Genomic DNA, 15591 nt, shown 5'->3' with positions numbered 1-15591 from the left:
AAGAAAAAAGGATACCCTAATAATCAACACAAACAAAAAGTCAAACTTGATCATCAAAACAAGCAAACTGGGGTTGGCCCGGTGGCGCAGCAGTTAAGCATGCAGGTTCCACTTCTGCAGCACAGGGTACACCAGTTCAGATCCCGGGTGCGGACACGGCACTGCTTGGCAGGCCATGCCGTGGCAGGCATCCCACACATAAAGTAGAGGAAGATGGGGACGGCTGTGAGCTCAGGGCCACTCTTCCTCAGCAAAAAGAGGAGGAGTGGCAGTAGATGCCAGCTCGGGGCTAATGTTCCTCAAAAGAAAAAACTAAATAAAAATAAAAAATAAATTAAAAAAAACAAGAAAGGAAAATACAAGAAGGACCCAGGTTTTGTTTTGTCAAAAACCAAGAATGTCCTCAAAGATTAACAGAGGCTCACCCAAAAAGGACATGAGAGCCAGCTCAAGAAGAGGCTCACAATGGCCAAATTTGGGGCAATTTAAGCATCAGAAACAGGGGCCAGCCCTGTGGCCAAGTAGTTAAGTTCATGCGCTCCACTTTGGCGGCCCAGGGTTTTGCCAGTTCGGATCCTGGGCGCAGACATGGCACCGCTCGTCAAGCCATGTCGAGGCGGCGTCCCACATGCCACAACTAAAATGTACAACTATGTACTGGGGGGATTTGCGGAGAAAAAGCAAAAAAATACTAATAATAATGATGACTATAATTGGCTAACATATTAAAAAAACAAAAATCCACTGAGTATTTAGTAATATTCCAAAAGATAAAACAAAACGAGTGGCCTATACTCAAAAAATGTCAGTTATGAAAGAAAAAAAGGACAAAGAACTGGTCCCGATTAAAGACTAAAGAGATACGACAATTAAACACAATGTTCTACTTTAGACTGGATCACGGATTAGAGAAAAAATAAAATTCTATGAGGGATGTTATTGGGACAACTGGAGAAATCTAAATATGAAATTTGAATTTAATATTGCGGGTATTTGAGAGAATGGTGCTCTACGGGGAAAAGATCCATGATGTCTCCGAAAGACTCTGGATGGTTCAGGAAAATACACGGGATGAGCAGAAAGGAAGGGATGAGGGAAGGAGGGAAGGCAAATGGGACAAAATGCTAACCACTGGTGAAGACGGATGAAAAGCATACGGGAGTTGTTTGCACCTTTATCCCAGCTCTTCTGTACGTCTGTATTTATTTCAAAATTTAGGAGTTTAAAACATGAAAGGGGGGAAGCTTTTTTTACAGAAAACAGCTAATAAACGTAAAGAGAGTTAGAAAACCCCAATGAAATAAAAGACTAGGCCAACAATCACCAACCATTAGGTGTAAGCGGAAAATGTACCTTTTCAACGAAGAAATTTGGTGGACACCACACAAACCAAGTAAACTTAGCACTGAAAACAATGAGGCAAACTAACATCTGGCAGTCTCCACCACATTAATGGATCGGCACCAGGAGAACCAGACATTCCGTCCTTCCTGATGTAATTCAATGTAAATTACATATCATCACCTATGAAGTATTTTTGCCAAAAATATTTGACCCAAATTTAATCAAACCTCTCTAAATCTTAGTTCCAATTTATAGGAAATAAAAGGAATAGAGAAACAAGTTAAATGATGTTTTTTTCGTTTGTTCGTTTTTTAAAGATTTTACTTTTTTCCTTTTTTCTCCCCAAAGACCCCCGGTACATAGTTGTATATTCTTCGTTGTGGGTCCTTCTAGTTGTGGCATGTGGGACGCTGCCTCAGCGTGGTGTGATGAGCAGTGCCATGTCCACGCCCAGGATTTGAACCAACGAAACACTGGGCCGCCTGCTGCGGAGCACACGAACTTAACCACTTAGCCATGGGGCCAGCCCCTTAAATGACGTTTTAAGCGTTCAATCAGAAAATTACAAATATGGAACATTCTTTAAAAAGTCGATGCCAGAGACTTAATGCTTATTGCCTTAGGCATAATTAATGGTATTGTGTTTTTATATGGTCTAAGCTGGAGCCTAGTTTGAAATAAAAATGTATAAAGTGTAAGAAAATGACATTACTTTAAAGAGATGCATCCTGGGGTAATTAGGGCATACAAACAGCATGAGGGCCGCAATTTAATTTCAATTGATTGTTGAGGGGGAGGTACAGAGAGCTAAAGCAAAACAGTTCAGTGTTAGTAACAGACAAATCTAAATGGAAGGTATCGGGTGTTCATTGAATTATTCTTTCAACTTTCTGGATGTTCGCAATTTCTCATAACATATAAAGATGGAAAAAAAGTTACCAGAATATCCCACGTACAAAAGAAGGGAAATTGCTCCTTAAAAGCACCTTACTAAGTGGAACAGTAAATAGAGCAAGTGCCTATAACAAAGGGCCTAAACCCCAGTTTTGCATTTATCATTCTACCCAAGGACCTGCTCAAAATGAGTAAGGCACAGTACCAGGTTCCAAAGGACACAAAGTAATAGAAGGCAGTCACACAGATCCTAAGGTAACTGGAGAAACTAGTTATAAACAGATGAGAAGTCACTGAAGACCTCATTAATGGAATGAGATTTAGCTGGATTTTGAAGAATAGACGGGATATGAAAAGGAAACAGGCGAGGCCAGCCCGGTGGCATAATGGTTAAGCTCACATGCTACACTACAGCAACTTCGGGTTCACGGGTTTGGATCCTGAGCACGGACCTACACACCACTCATCAAGCCATGCTGTGGCAGCACCTCACAGAGAAGAACTAGAAGGACATATAACTGGGATACACAACTATGTATTGGGGCTTTGGGGAGGAAAAAACAAAGAAAAAAAGAGGAAGCTTGGCAAAAGATGTTAGCTCAGGGCCAATCATCCTCACCACAAAAGAAAAAAAGAAAAGGAGACAGGCAAAGAGTTCATAAGTAAAGGCCAAAGAGCAGAAATAAACCAGGTCTGCATGAAATACAGATCCCAGTAGAGCCATGAGGAGAATTTTTGTAGAAAATTCCCTACACTTCTTAATGTTTATAATGTTTAGGTTTTATGAATACAAAAACATAAGGTACTACAGCATCTGCCTTCAAAGAGCTGACAAAGTAGTGAAGACAGATACACAATCAAAATACATTAAGTAGAGATATATACAAAATGCTTTAATAACACAGAGAAGGGAGTAAGAACTTACCAGAGGAATGAAACTGTCAGTAAATTTTCAACAAGGATATTTGAATAATCTTTAAAAACTGAAAATCAGGGTGTGGGAGTAGGCAAAATGGGTGAAGGAGGTCAAAAGGTACCAACATCCAGTTATAGAATAAATAAGTCACTGGATGTAAAGTACAGCATGGTGACTATAGTTAGTAATACTGTACAGCCTATCTGAACTTGCTAAGAGAGTACATCTTAAAGTTCTCATCACAAGAAAAAAACATTTTGTAACTATGTACCATAACAGATATTAACTAGACCTACTGTGGTGATCATTTTGCAATACATGAACATACAGTTACCAAATCAATAGGCTGCACACCTGAAACTATTATATGTCAATTATACCTCAATTAAAAAAACACAAAAATGACTTTACCAATTAAATTCAAGTCACAGAAAGAAAAATGCCAAAATTTACTGAACGCTTACTACGTATTAGACACTTTCTTTCACCTTTGAGATAAGTATTATAATTAACATTGTTATTAAAAAGGAAACTGAAGTTCAGAGAGTTTTATTAACTGACCCAATATAAAAAAAGCTAATTAGCAGTGAGCCTGGCATTTAATCCCAGGTCTGTCTGCTACTGTAATCCACACCCTTCCAATACTACTCAGCTCTGGGAATTCATAAGCACTCAAATTATGAATATAAGGTACAACACAAATATTACAAAGTCAATCTCTCCACCAGAAAATACTAAAATGTTCAAGGGCCAGAAAGAATGAGAGTAATGTGGATAAGATTTTCCAATATTCTTACGAGCCCCTGTGTCTACGATTAGTGTAAATTCTTTACAAGGGGGAGAGAAATGTTACCAAGAAACTAAGTTCAGGGGCCGGCCGGGTGGTGCAGCGGTTAAGTGCACACGTTCCACTTCAGCGCCTGGGGTTCGCCAGTTTGGATACCGGGTGTGGACATGGCACCACTCAGAAGGCCATGCTGTGGCAGGCGTCCCACATATAAAGTGCAGGAAGATGAGCACAGATGTTAGCTCAGGGCCAGGCTTCCTCAGCAAAAAGAGGAGGATTGGCAGCAGTTAGCTCAGGGTTAATCTTCCTCAAAAAAAAAAAAAGAAAGTGGGGCTGGCCCCGTGGCCAAGTTCGCACGCTCCGCTGCAGGCGGCCCAGCGTTTCGTTGGTTCCAATCCTGGGCACGGACATGGCACTGCTCATCAAACCACGCTGAGGCAGCATCCCACATGCCACAACTAGAAGGACCCACAACGAAGAATATACAACTATGTACTGGCGGGCTTTGGGGAGAAAAAGGAAAAAGATAAAACCTTTAAAAAAAAAAAGAGGGGCTGGCTCCGTGGCCAAGTGGTTAGGTTCGCACGCTCCGCTGCAGGCGGCCCAGTGTTTCGTTGGTTCGAATCCTGGGCGCGGACATTGCACTGCTCATCACACCACGCTGAGGCAGTGTCCCACATGCCACAACTAGAAGGACCCACAACGAAGAACATACAACTATGTACCGGGGGTCTTTGGGGAGAAAAATGAAAAAAATAAAATCTTTTAAAAAAGAAAGAAAGTATGTTCAAGTAGGGACCGGCTCCGGGCCAAGTGGTTAAGTTGGTGCACTCCGCTACGGGGGCCCAGGGTTTCGCCAGTTTGGACCCTGGGTGCAGACATCGCACCACTCGTCAGGCCATGGTGAGGCAGCGTCCCACATGCCACAACTAAAAGGAGCCACAACTAAGAATATACACCTAGGGACCAGCCCCATGGCACAGCGGTTAAGTTTGCACGTTCTGCTTTGGCAGACCGGGGTTCACTGATTCGGATCCTGGGTGCAGACATGGCACTGCTTGGCAAAAGCCATGCTGTGGCAGGCGTCCCTCATATAAAGTGCAGGAAGATGGGCTCGGATGTGAACTCAGGGCCAGTCTTCCTCAGCAAAAAGAGGAGGACTGGCAGCAGATGTTAGGTTAGCTCAGGGCTAATCTTCCTCAGGAAAAAAAAAAAAGAATATACAACTATGTACTGGGGGGATTTGGGGAGAAAAAGCAGGAAAAAAAAGTATGTTCAAGTAGAAAACTTTTGAACCTCTATCACTGCCAAAAACAAAAGACAAAATATTTTAAGTATTAAAACTATGGTCAAGCGACTTACTTGTCACACAACATATTACAGCAACAAAGCAAACTTTCACCATTCAAAAAAAAAAACAGACTTAACAGCTCTTACAAACAAGAGAAAGTTTAAAGACAAATAAAATCCGGGAATAATGTTTGGCAGAAAACTAGGACAATGTGGTATTTTAAACAACAAATCTGGAATGCTTAAACAACTAAGTATATGGCATTTAATTAAATATACTTTGATAATGAAGATTTCTAATCTGCAGGCTCCAACTAATTAATATTACTTCATCTAAAAACACTTGTAAAGTCTTAATTTCTTGCTAAGCAACCTCCAAAGGATTACATAAATTCATAAATGAAAAACTTTCACTAATATCTTTGTCGGTATATTTGTCATAGTTATAAAGCTTTACTGTAACCTTACTTTCTTATTCTGACATATGAAAGTTTGAACTTTGGCAATAATCAAAGAACATGTTTTTCGCAAAGTAATGTGAAAAGCATATGAAGTTATTACTTCACAAAGAGAGCTCTGAATAAGCACCTTAAGTGGTTAGTAAAAGTGTAATTAAAGCCCTAGGTCAAGGTAAAACTGACGGCAAAATCTGTTCGTTTAATATTTTTCACCAAGCAAAGAATGAAAGTTAAGCTACAACTTCACAGATAAGGATTTATCTTTTCCTAAAGCTAATATGTAAGGCCTAGTTTACCAAAATTCTTCCCACAAGTACAAAAAGATAACATTTTTCTGTAAATGTCTGGAAAAGAGACTAAAAACGGAACTTCAAGCCTGAAACAAACTCTAATCGATACATTATTCTACCTTCTTCCAGGCAAGGGGACTAACTAAAAAGTACGAAAGTATCTTATGGTAATAAAAGATGGGTGTCAAATGCAATTAAGGTTAGGAAAAGAAAAATGCCAAGGGAACAATTAACATGTTTCCTTTTAACTAACAGCCGCTAAAAGTTTTGTTTGAATTAAAGAGATCCACCACTGCATCACGTGCACAGGCAACCACCACTGCGTGCGCGAGATCTCCAGAGTGTACTTAAGAGTCAACTCAGCGCTCCCAAGAGGGATTCCTCTCAAAACAGGCTTTTGGTTCATACTCTTACGTCTTCCAAAGTTCCTGAACAGTCAACTTAATGTCATCCGTGTAGAAATTATTTAAAAACACTGACAGGCTTTCCACATGTAACCCGTACTTTTCTGATTTGACTTAGATCCAATGATGGAATTCCCTATCGATTCGCCTCCTTCTCCTTTCTTCTGAAGGGCCACTAACCACAAGGGTTACAACCAAATATCAACATTTATTTTATTTTCTTAAAAGAAAAAAACAAGGATGCTTTCTAAGATGCTAAACATCTAGTCGCCGAAAGGCAACTTAAAATCGGAGATGTGGAGGGAGTTACTAAAGGGACAGCGACAGGGAGCATGATCTAAAACAAACAAAATAGAAATGTAACTATTCCAAAGGAGCAGGGTCTTTTGCCTGTCAAGCTGGGGACTTAGTTCTGTTACAAACACCGATTTCATGCCACGATAAGAGCGAGGCTAAATCTTCCGCAGTCTTACAGGTTTCGCATTAACTTCCCGTGACCCCCTCAACCAACCACTCGAAGCCACACTCCATTCCACTCTCGGCCCAACCTCCTCCACTCCCGCCCCAGATCTCAGCCGAACGCGCTTCCCCGCTCCAAACTTCACGTCTTACCCGTGGCTTCCCTACCTACGTCTTCTTGTCGCCACCGGTCCCAAGTCGGGGCCTCAGTCCTACCATGCCCTCCTGTCCTGGCCTGCCTCAGGCCGCCAGCCCCGCGCCCAAGGCTCGGAGCTGCCTCCGAGAGCCCGGCCGACGTCGATCCCCTCTGCTCTTCCGACCCGGCCCCAGGCGCCCCTCCAGGCCCCCAAAGCACGCAACGGCCGAACTTGAAAATGGCGGAGAGCGCCGCCGCCTGCTGCAGGCCAGCGGTCCCGTGCCGCCGCCACACTCACCCTTCGGCGCCGAGCAGAGCTCCTAATGAATGGGGAGCGAAGCGTTCGTCTTCACTGTCGGAGACGTCTCTCCCGTCTGGCCTCCTCCCTCCGCCTCTCTCAATCCCTCTCCTCCAAAGGAGCAGGCGCCATCTTCCTCTGTGAGCCACCGAGCGCACGCCCTTGCGTCATCACGCACTAGCGTGGGGTACTACGTTAAGCGCGCCTGGGCCGCCGGTTGCGTCGGGCTCAATCTGCGCATGTGCCTAGGTGAGAGGCGGGGCCTGGCCAGATCCCCACGCGGCGGAGCCGGGCACCTCCTTTGTTCCCGCTGAGCGCAGGGCTGGGCTGCTCGGGGCAGAGGAACCAGGCGAGCGCGTTCCGCTGTCATGACTCTCTTCACATTGTGAACTAACCTTGGGGCTCTCAAAAACAGCCCGTTTTCTAAAATTTGAATAAGAAGTTTGTTTCGCGGCAGTGCGGCAGTTACAGCGGGTTGTGTGGCCAGGTCACCGAGAGTCAAGGTGTGGACGGGACTCGACGGTCCTGAGATGGGGCTCCCTCCTGACAGTATTCTGAGAATTTAAAGGGAAGCACCTAGCTGAGTCAACCACGCAATTAGAGTTTACTCATTACCCGATGCAATTGGAGGTTATCTCCTTTCCTCACTTAGAGCCAAGAGACCAAGATAGAAAGCTGAGACCCGTGGTACAACCACTTTGGAAAACGGTTTCACAGTGTATACTAAACGCTACGTGCATCCTCACCCTGCGACCCAGCGATTCCCCTCCAAGAGGAATGAGTGCACACGTGCGACGAAGACCTGTGCAGGAGTGTTTATAGCAGCTTTATTCGTAATAACCAAACACGCGTAGCCCAAACGTCTGTCAATAGTTGTATGGGTGAGGGGTGTCATGCAGTGAACACAGCAACAGGAAATTACTGATAAATTCAAGAACCTGGATGAGTATCAAAGACATTGTTAAATAAAGCACAAAAGAGGACATTGGATGATTCCATTTATATGGAGTTCAGAATACAACTTCAAAACAAGGAAGTTGTCTTTTAACTGTTGGAAAGTAATTTGGCAATATGAATCAAGAATCTTCAAAATATTTATTACTTTTGACACTAATCCCTCTTGTAAGAATCTACCCTAAGGATAGCCTCAGAAATGTGAAAAAGAATTTCGTACAAATCTCTGATTGAGGAGGACCTTCCATTTTCATTTCCAAAAAAATGGAAGTAACTTCAATGTCCAACAGTGGAGAATGGATAAATAATGGCACATCCATACAACAGAATATTATGCAGACATTATCTACACAAAGTTTTTATGATGACATCAGAAATGCTTATGATCTAATTTTAGTGGAAAATGAATATGAACAACTGTAAATATGTATATGTAATGAGAAATAGCTAAGGAAATAAAATGGTGAAATTAAAGATGACCATTTTCTGCAAATACGTATGTTTTGCTTTTGTAATCACTAAGGGGAAAAGGGTCCATTTTTTTTAAAGCAGTAACAGGTCACTGACACTGTTAAAGTTATTATTAAATATGTCTCTCTTTGTTACCAATTACAATATATGATTTCCTGTCGATTACTTAACGTCACACATCATTTGGGGATTCTTTCTCCTTCCATTTTTCCATTTGTTGGGCTAGACTTGGAAGCCACTAGGTGTTATTAATAAATATCAAAACCCCACACCTCCCCCAATATCAAGACTTTAGTCTTCATTTCCTCAATTCCAGGGAGGCAGGGATTATTATAAACTTGGAAGCAACAAAATTTGGGAAAGCAAGAATTTTATTCTATGCTGGTGTTAAAAACAATTCAACTGAGTAAATTTTAAAGTCCTTATTGGCTTTATACAATGATTCGTGAATCGGGCAGCATCCGATCTAGCAGATAGAAAGGAGCTCTGAGGAGCTGTACAAAATGAAAGATTTTTATAGGCAGAAGCAGAAAAAGGAAGTTATGCTAGACCAAAAAAAAGCAGATTGGTTATGGCAAAGTCACTTCCTTTGGGGGATGGCAGATTCCTAAATTGTCCTGATTAGGTGATTCCTGATTGACTGGTTTAAGATTCTATTTCTGGGAAAGCTGAAACTGTAAATTGTCTCAGTTTAATGATGTGGAGTTTAGCATAAGTAACTCCATGGGGCCTGTTGTCTTGTTTTTAACACTAGGATATGTGTGTATGTGTATCTCCTAAAAGAATATGGTGGAGGTGGGAGTGGGAAGAGAGAGACCGGTGGTATGGAAGAACCCATAATTCAATCTACAAACCACTTATTCATGCAACAAATAGTTACTGTCCTGCATTTCTTCTTAACTTCTGGGCACAGAATAAACCAGATCTCAAAGAGTCCCTTGCAGTCCAAGAGATAGACAATTCCAGTTCCATGTGGTAAGTGTAGGATAGGATGGCAGGAGCACTGAAAGAAAGCCAGGATGCAAGGCAGGATTCTCATGGGCCGATTTTGGAAATGGGGTCAGGAAGGCGACCCGAAGGAGTCCACCCTTAAATTGGGTTCTAAAGGTAACGCAGAAAAGTGACAAGCAGGTGGCATTATATTATAGCAACAAGTGGTAGGGAAGGCATTCCAGCATATTAAAGTGTCCCAATCCTTAAAATGTGCTGAATTGGAGAGTCAATCTGATCGTAGGCAAAGGCTATTCACACCTCTGATATCATGGGTCCTGCCAAGAAAATTGTTTCTCTAATTGACAGGAGATAGACTACACGTATGCAAACAGCCATATTCTATATTCTATGGAATTCTACACAAGGGATCCATTGTCTTCAAAAAAATATATTATTAAAAAATAGAGAGACTGGCCCTGTGGCCGAGTGGTTAAGTTTGGTGCACTCCACTTTGGCAGCCCAGGTTCATGGGTTCATATTCCAAATGCGGACCTATACCACTCATCAGCCATGCTGTGACTCCCCATATATAAAATAGAGGAAGATTGGCACAGATGTTAGCTAAGGGGGAATCTTCCTCACAAAAAATAATAATAATAATAGAAGCATGGGAACTGTTATAGATTAACTATTGTAGATTAGAAACGTAAGAGACATATAGCCAAATGCAATGTGTAGCCCTTGTTTGGATCTTGAATTGAACAAACTGACAAGAGGGAAGGAAGGAAAAAGGAAGGAAGGAAAAGAAAGAGAAATTTTTGAGAAAATGGAGACATTTGAACATGGACTGAGTGGATATTAGATGGCATTAAAGAATTGTTCAATTTTTTACCTGTAACAATGGTTTTTATTTATTCGGGGGCGGGGGGGCGGAGATTGGCCCTGAGCTAACATCCATTGCCAATCCTCCTCTTTTTTTGTTTGTTTCAGGAAGATTAGCCCTGAGCTAACATCTGTGCCAGTCTTCCTCTCCTTTGTGTGTGGGAAGCCTCCACAGCGTGGCTGGTGAGTGGAGTAGGTCTGCGCCCCGGATCTGAACCTGTGAACCTGGGCCACTGAAGCAGAGTGCGTGGAACTTTAACCACTCAACCAAGGGGCTGGCCCCATAACAATACTTTGATTAAATTTTTAAAATCTTTTTCTGTTAGTTACATTCTGAAGAATATGTAGGTTAAATTATATAATGTCTGGTAGTTGCTTTAAAAGATTTCAGCCAAAAACAGCAGAAATGCTCAGTGAGGACATCCAGAAAGACTCTCCTCCATAAGAGTAACAAAAAACTGGCAAAAATTTGTCAAAATCAATCTTTTCTGTTTTTCAGAACTCAGGAAACTAATTAAGAGTTTTCAGGGGCGGGCCCACTGGCACAGCGGTTAAGTGTGCACCTTCCGCTTTGGCAGCCTGGGGTTCACCGCTTCAGGTCCCAGGTGCAGACATGGCACTGCTTGGCAAACCATGCTGTGGCAGGCATCCCACATATAAAGTAGAGGAAGATGGGCACGGATGTTAGCTCAGGGCTAGTCTTCCTCAGCAAAAAGAGGAGGATTGGCAGCAGTTAGCTCAGGGCTAATCTTCCTCAAGAAAAAACGAAAAAATTCAAGCTAGAATACTGCATACACAACTACAGGTTTGGCCCTGAAAGCATGCTGGGGGAGAAAAATAACACCGGACCCATGTGAATAGGCCTGGGTCAGAGTCCTGGTTCTGCCACTCGGTGAACCAATGTTGGCTTCCGTTGCCTCCATTGCAATGCCTGTTAGAGAATTTTAGGAGCTCTTGGCAAATTCAGTCCCCAGCCCAGGGTTTGCCCTTTGCTCTGGGCATATGCAAATGCCACTATTAAAGCTTCATCCCATTTGTGTCCTAAATACTTGTCTATCACTGGGAATCCCATTAGTCACATAGTCTTGGTTTCAAATCTTTCCTGGAGTTTACATCTCACCTCTGTAACTTATTGACTGTTTTATACTGATTTTTCTGAGTTTCACTTTCTTCCTTGGTAATGTCAATGAATAAGATGCATAAACTTTGGGACAAGCAAAAAAGTTTATTTGGGGTCTCAAGAATTGCAATTCAGGGGGCACAGATTCAAGTCAAACCCCAAATAGTGTCCTGCTAGGGAGTAACAGTCAGGGGCTTTCAAAAGCAAAGAAGGGAGGTTCATTACAAAGAATTTTAACTGGAGTTGAAGGTAGAGAGCTAGTCTTGGCTAAACATTTGTTGACTATTGATTCTATGTTCAAAAAGCCCAGAATCCTCAGTCTTTGTGATCAGGATGTCCATTCTCCTGCTGACGTCTCAAAGAATTGTTTGCAAAACAATTGTCATTTTAGCCCAGTCCAAAGATTTGGTCTAGTCCAAGATTCCAGACAGCAAGGCAGTTTCTTTGGAAAGGCAGCTCCAACTCCATTTTAAAGTGGGTCCACTACCATCAATTTTGACAGTACAATGGCACAACATGGCTCAGTCTTCAAAGTAAATTGCAAATCTGACCACGTCTCATTTCCACTGCTCTCATTCTAGTCCAGATATGGACAGAATGTGCCTGCAGTCTAGTTAAGAATAGCTCTATAGAAGCCAGACTTGAAAGGCTACATACCATATAATTTCATTTTTATGATAGTCTGTAAAAGGTAGAACTGTAGGGACAGGAAATAGATCAGTGGTTGCCAGGAACTAAAGGTGGGGATAGCAAATTGATGACAAAGGAGCTCCAGGGAACTTTTTTTTTAACATATTTTTTTTTTTTCCTGAGGAAGACTCACCCTGAGCTCACATCTGTGCCAATCTTCCTCTATTTTGTATGTGCATCACCACCATAGCATGGTTGCTGATGAGTGGTGTAGGTCCAGGTTCGGAAACTGAACCCGGGCCACGGAAGCAGAGCACATTGAACTGAACCACTAAGCCACTGGGCCAGCCCCTCAAGGGAACTTTTTAGGGTGATAGAAATATTCTGTATCTTGAATGTAGTGATGGTTACTTGACTGTACACATTTGTCAAAATTCAATGAACTGTACACCTAAAAAGCATGAATTTTATTGTATGTAAATTATACCTCAATAAATCTAACCAAAAAAAAAAAAAGAATAGCTCCATAATATATAAAGAACTCACACAACTCAACAACAAAAAATCAAACAATCTGATTAAAAAAATGGGCAGCAGGGGCAAGCCTGGTGGTGCAGCAGTTGAGTTCACATGTTCTGCTTCAGTGGCCCAGGGTTCACTGGTTCAGATCTTGGGTGTAGACCTATGCACCACTTGTCAAGCCATGTTGTGGCAGGCGTCCCACATATAAAGTAGAGGAAGATGGGCACGGATGTTAGCTCAGGGCCAGTCTTCCTCAGCAAAAAGAGGAGGATTGGTGGCAGATGTTAGCTCAGGGCTGATTTTTCTCAAAAAAAAAAAAAAAAAGAAAGAAAAAAATGGGCAGGGGATGTGAACAGACATTTCTCCAAAGAAGAGATACGAATGGCCAATAGGCACATGAAAAGATGCTCATCATCACTGATCATCAGGGAAATGCAAATCAAAACTACACTAAGATATCACCTTACACCCTTTAGAATGGCTAAAATAACCAAAACAAAAAATAATAAATGTTGGGAGGGTGTGGAGAGAAAGGAACCCTCATGCACTCCTGGTGGGAATGCAAACTGGTGCAGCCACTATGGAAAACAGTATGGAGATTCCTCAGAAAATTAGACATAGAAATCCCATATGACCCAGCTATCCCACTACTGGGTATCTATCCAAAGGACTTGAAATCAACAATTCAAAGAGACCCATGCACCCCTATGTTCACTGCAGCACTATTCAGAATAGCCAAGACATGGAAGCAACCTAAGTGCTCATGGACTGATGACTGGATCAAGAAGATATGGGGGCTGGCCCAGTGGCACAGCAGTTAAGTGCACATGTTCCGCCTCGGCAGCCTGGGGTTCGCTGGTTTGGATCCCGGATGCAGACATGGCACCGCTTGGCAAGCCATGCTGTAGCAGGCGTCCCACATATAAAGTAGAGGAAGATGGGCATGGATGTGTGCTCAGGGCCAGTCTTCCTCAGCAAAAAGAGGAGGATTGGCAGCAGTTAGCTCAGGGCTGATCTTCCTCAAAAAAAAAAAGAAGATATGGTGTGTATACACACACATACACACACACACACACACACACACACACACACGATGGAATACTACTCAGCCATAAAAAAGGATAAAATTGTCCCATTCACAACAACATGGATGGACCTTGAGAGTATTATGTTAAGCGAAATAAGCCAGACAGAGAAAGACAAAGTCTGTCTGACTCCACTCATACGTGGAAGATAAACAAACACATGGACAAAGAGAACAGATTAGTGGTTACCAGGGGAAAGGGGAGTCGGGGGGTGGGCACAAAGGGTAAAGTGGTGCACCTATAATATGACTGACAATAGCGTACAATTGAAATTTCACAAGGTTGTAAACTATCATAACTTCAATAGTAAAAAAGAAAGAATAGGTCTACATTTTTAAGGTGGTAAAAAAGACGATGTGACAGCATATGTAAGCCCTCCAGCCTGAACTATTCTCCGCTTTACAGAAAGTTGTTGACCCTGCTCTAGCCCACGCCACACTTGCTGGAGGGATTGCAATCTCCTCCTAACTGTTCTCCCCGCCTCCCTTTTTCATCTCAGTTTCTCCTCCCACCAAACGTCAATCCATTGTCTACACTCCAGCTAGAATGACCTGTTTAAAACAAAAATCAGATCTTATTTCTCCCTTACTTAAAACCTTCAAACAGTTTCCCAATGTGCAGAGCATACAATCCCAACAGGGAGGGCGGGGGCGAGTGGCTAAGTTCGCACACTCCGCTTCGGCGGCCCAGGGTTTCTCGGGTTGGATCCCGGGCACGGACATGGTGCGGCTCGGACATGGTGCGGCTCGTTGGGCCATGCTGGGGCGGCGTCCTATATGCCACAGCTGGAGGGACCCACAGCTAAAAGTATACAACTATGTACCAGGAGCACTTTGGGGAGAAAAAGGAAGAAATGGAGTCGTTAAAAAAATAAAAATAAATTAAAATAATAAAATAAAATCCAAACCCTTTGCTCTGTAATCCAGGTCTGCTTACCTCAGCAGTCTCAGCTCCTGCTCGTTTCTCCCTGATTGACGCAGCTGCAGACACTCCAGCTGGTTTTCCCTGAATGCACACCCCTAGCCTCACCTATGCCTTTTCACTTAGCATCCTCTCTCCTGATCTGGAACTCTTTTTCCTCTAGATTTTCCTATCCTCGGCAGTTCAAATAGCATCTCCTCCAAGAGGCCATCCCCAAGGATCATTTCTACTACAGCATATGTTCCCAGGCTAACCTACCTAGTTGTGTGTGTGTTTTGTCTGTCTCTCCCCACTAGAATGGAGCTTCCAGCCCTCCTTGGGAACCTGGTCATTCTGTTCTCCTTCTTATTTTTATTTTTTATTATTTTTTAAAGATTTTATTTTCCCTTTTTCTTCCCAAAGCCCCCTGGTACATAGTTGTGTATTTTTAGTTGTGGGTCCTTCCAGTTGTGGCATGTGGGACGCTGCCTCAGTGTGGCTTGATAACTGGCGAAACCCTGGGCCGCTGAAGCAGAGCATGGGAACTTAACCACTTGGCCATGGGGCTGGCCCCATCCTTTTTATTTTATTTTAGTGTGAGGAAGATTGGCCCTGAGCTAACATCTGTTGCCAATCTTCCTCTTTTTGCTTAAGGAAGATCGTCGCTGAGCTAACATCAGGGCCAATCTTCCTCTAATTTATGTGGGATGCCGCCACAGTGTGGCCTGACTTGTGGTGCTAGGTCCGTGACCAGGATCCGAACCTGCAAAACCTGGGCCACCAACACAGAGAGTGCGCAAATTTAGCCACTACACCAC

The 15591-nt window shown here is 42.8% G+C and overlaps 1 protein-coding gene across 10 annotated transcripts in view; it reads right to left on the bottom strand.

Moving 5' to 3' along the window:
- WDR33 (WD repeat domain 33) overlaps positions 1-7519 on the bottom strand; it is a 96305-nt gene extending 88786 nt beyond the window's left edge. For 7 of the 10 annotated variants that reach the window (XR_011428654.1, XR_011428656.1, XR_011428655.1 and 4 more), the window contains exon 1: positions 7277-7519. The gene's annotated coding sequence lies outside the window, so the exon portion shown is untranslated. The remainder of the gene's footprint in view (positions 1-7276) is intronic. The other 3 variants (XM_023622640.2, XM_070242249.1, XM_070242250.1) reach the window with 1 other exon arrangement.
- Between the last annotated feature and the right edge of the window lie 8072 nt (positions 7520-15591).

This window comes from Equus caballus, chromosome 18, assembly GCF_041296265.1.
Source record: "Equus caballus isolate H_3958 breed thoroughbred chromosome 18, TB-T2T, whole genome shotgun sequence".
NCBI classification, from domain to species: Eukaryota; Metazoa; Chordata; class Mammalia; order Perissodactyla; family Equidae; genus Equus; species Equus caballus.
This window is presented reverse-complemented; position numbering and strand designations above follow the sequence as displayed.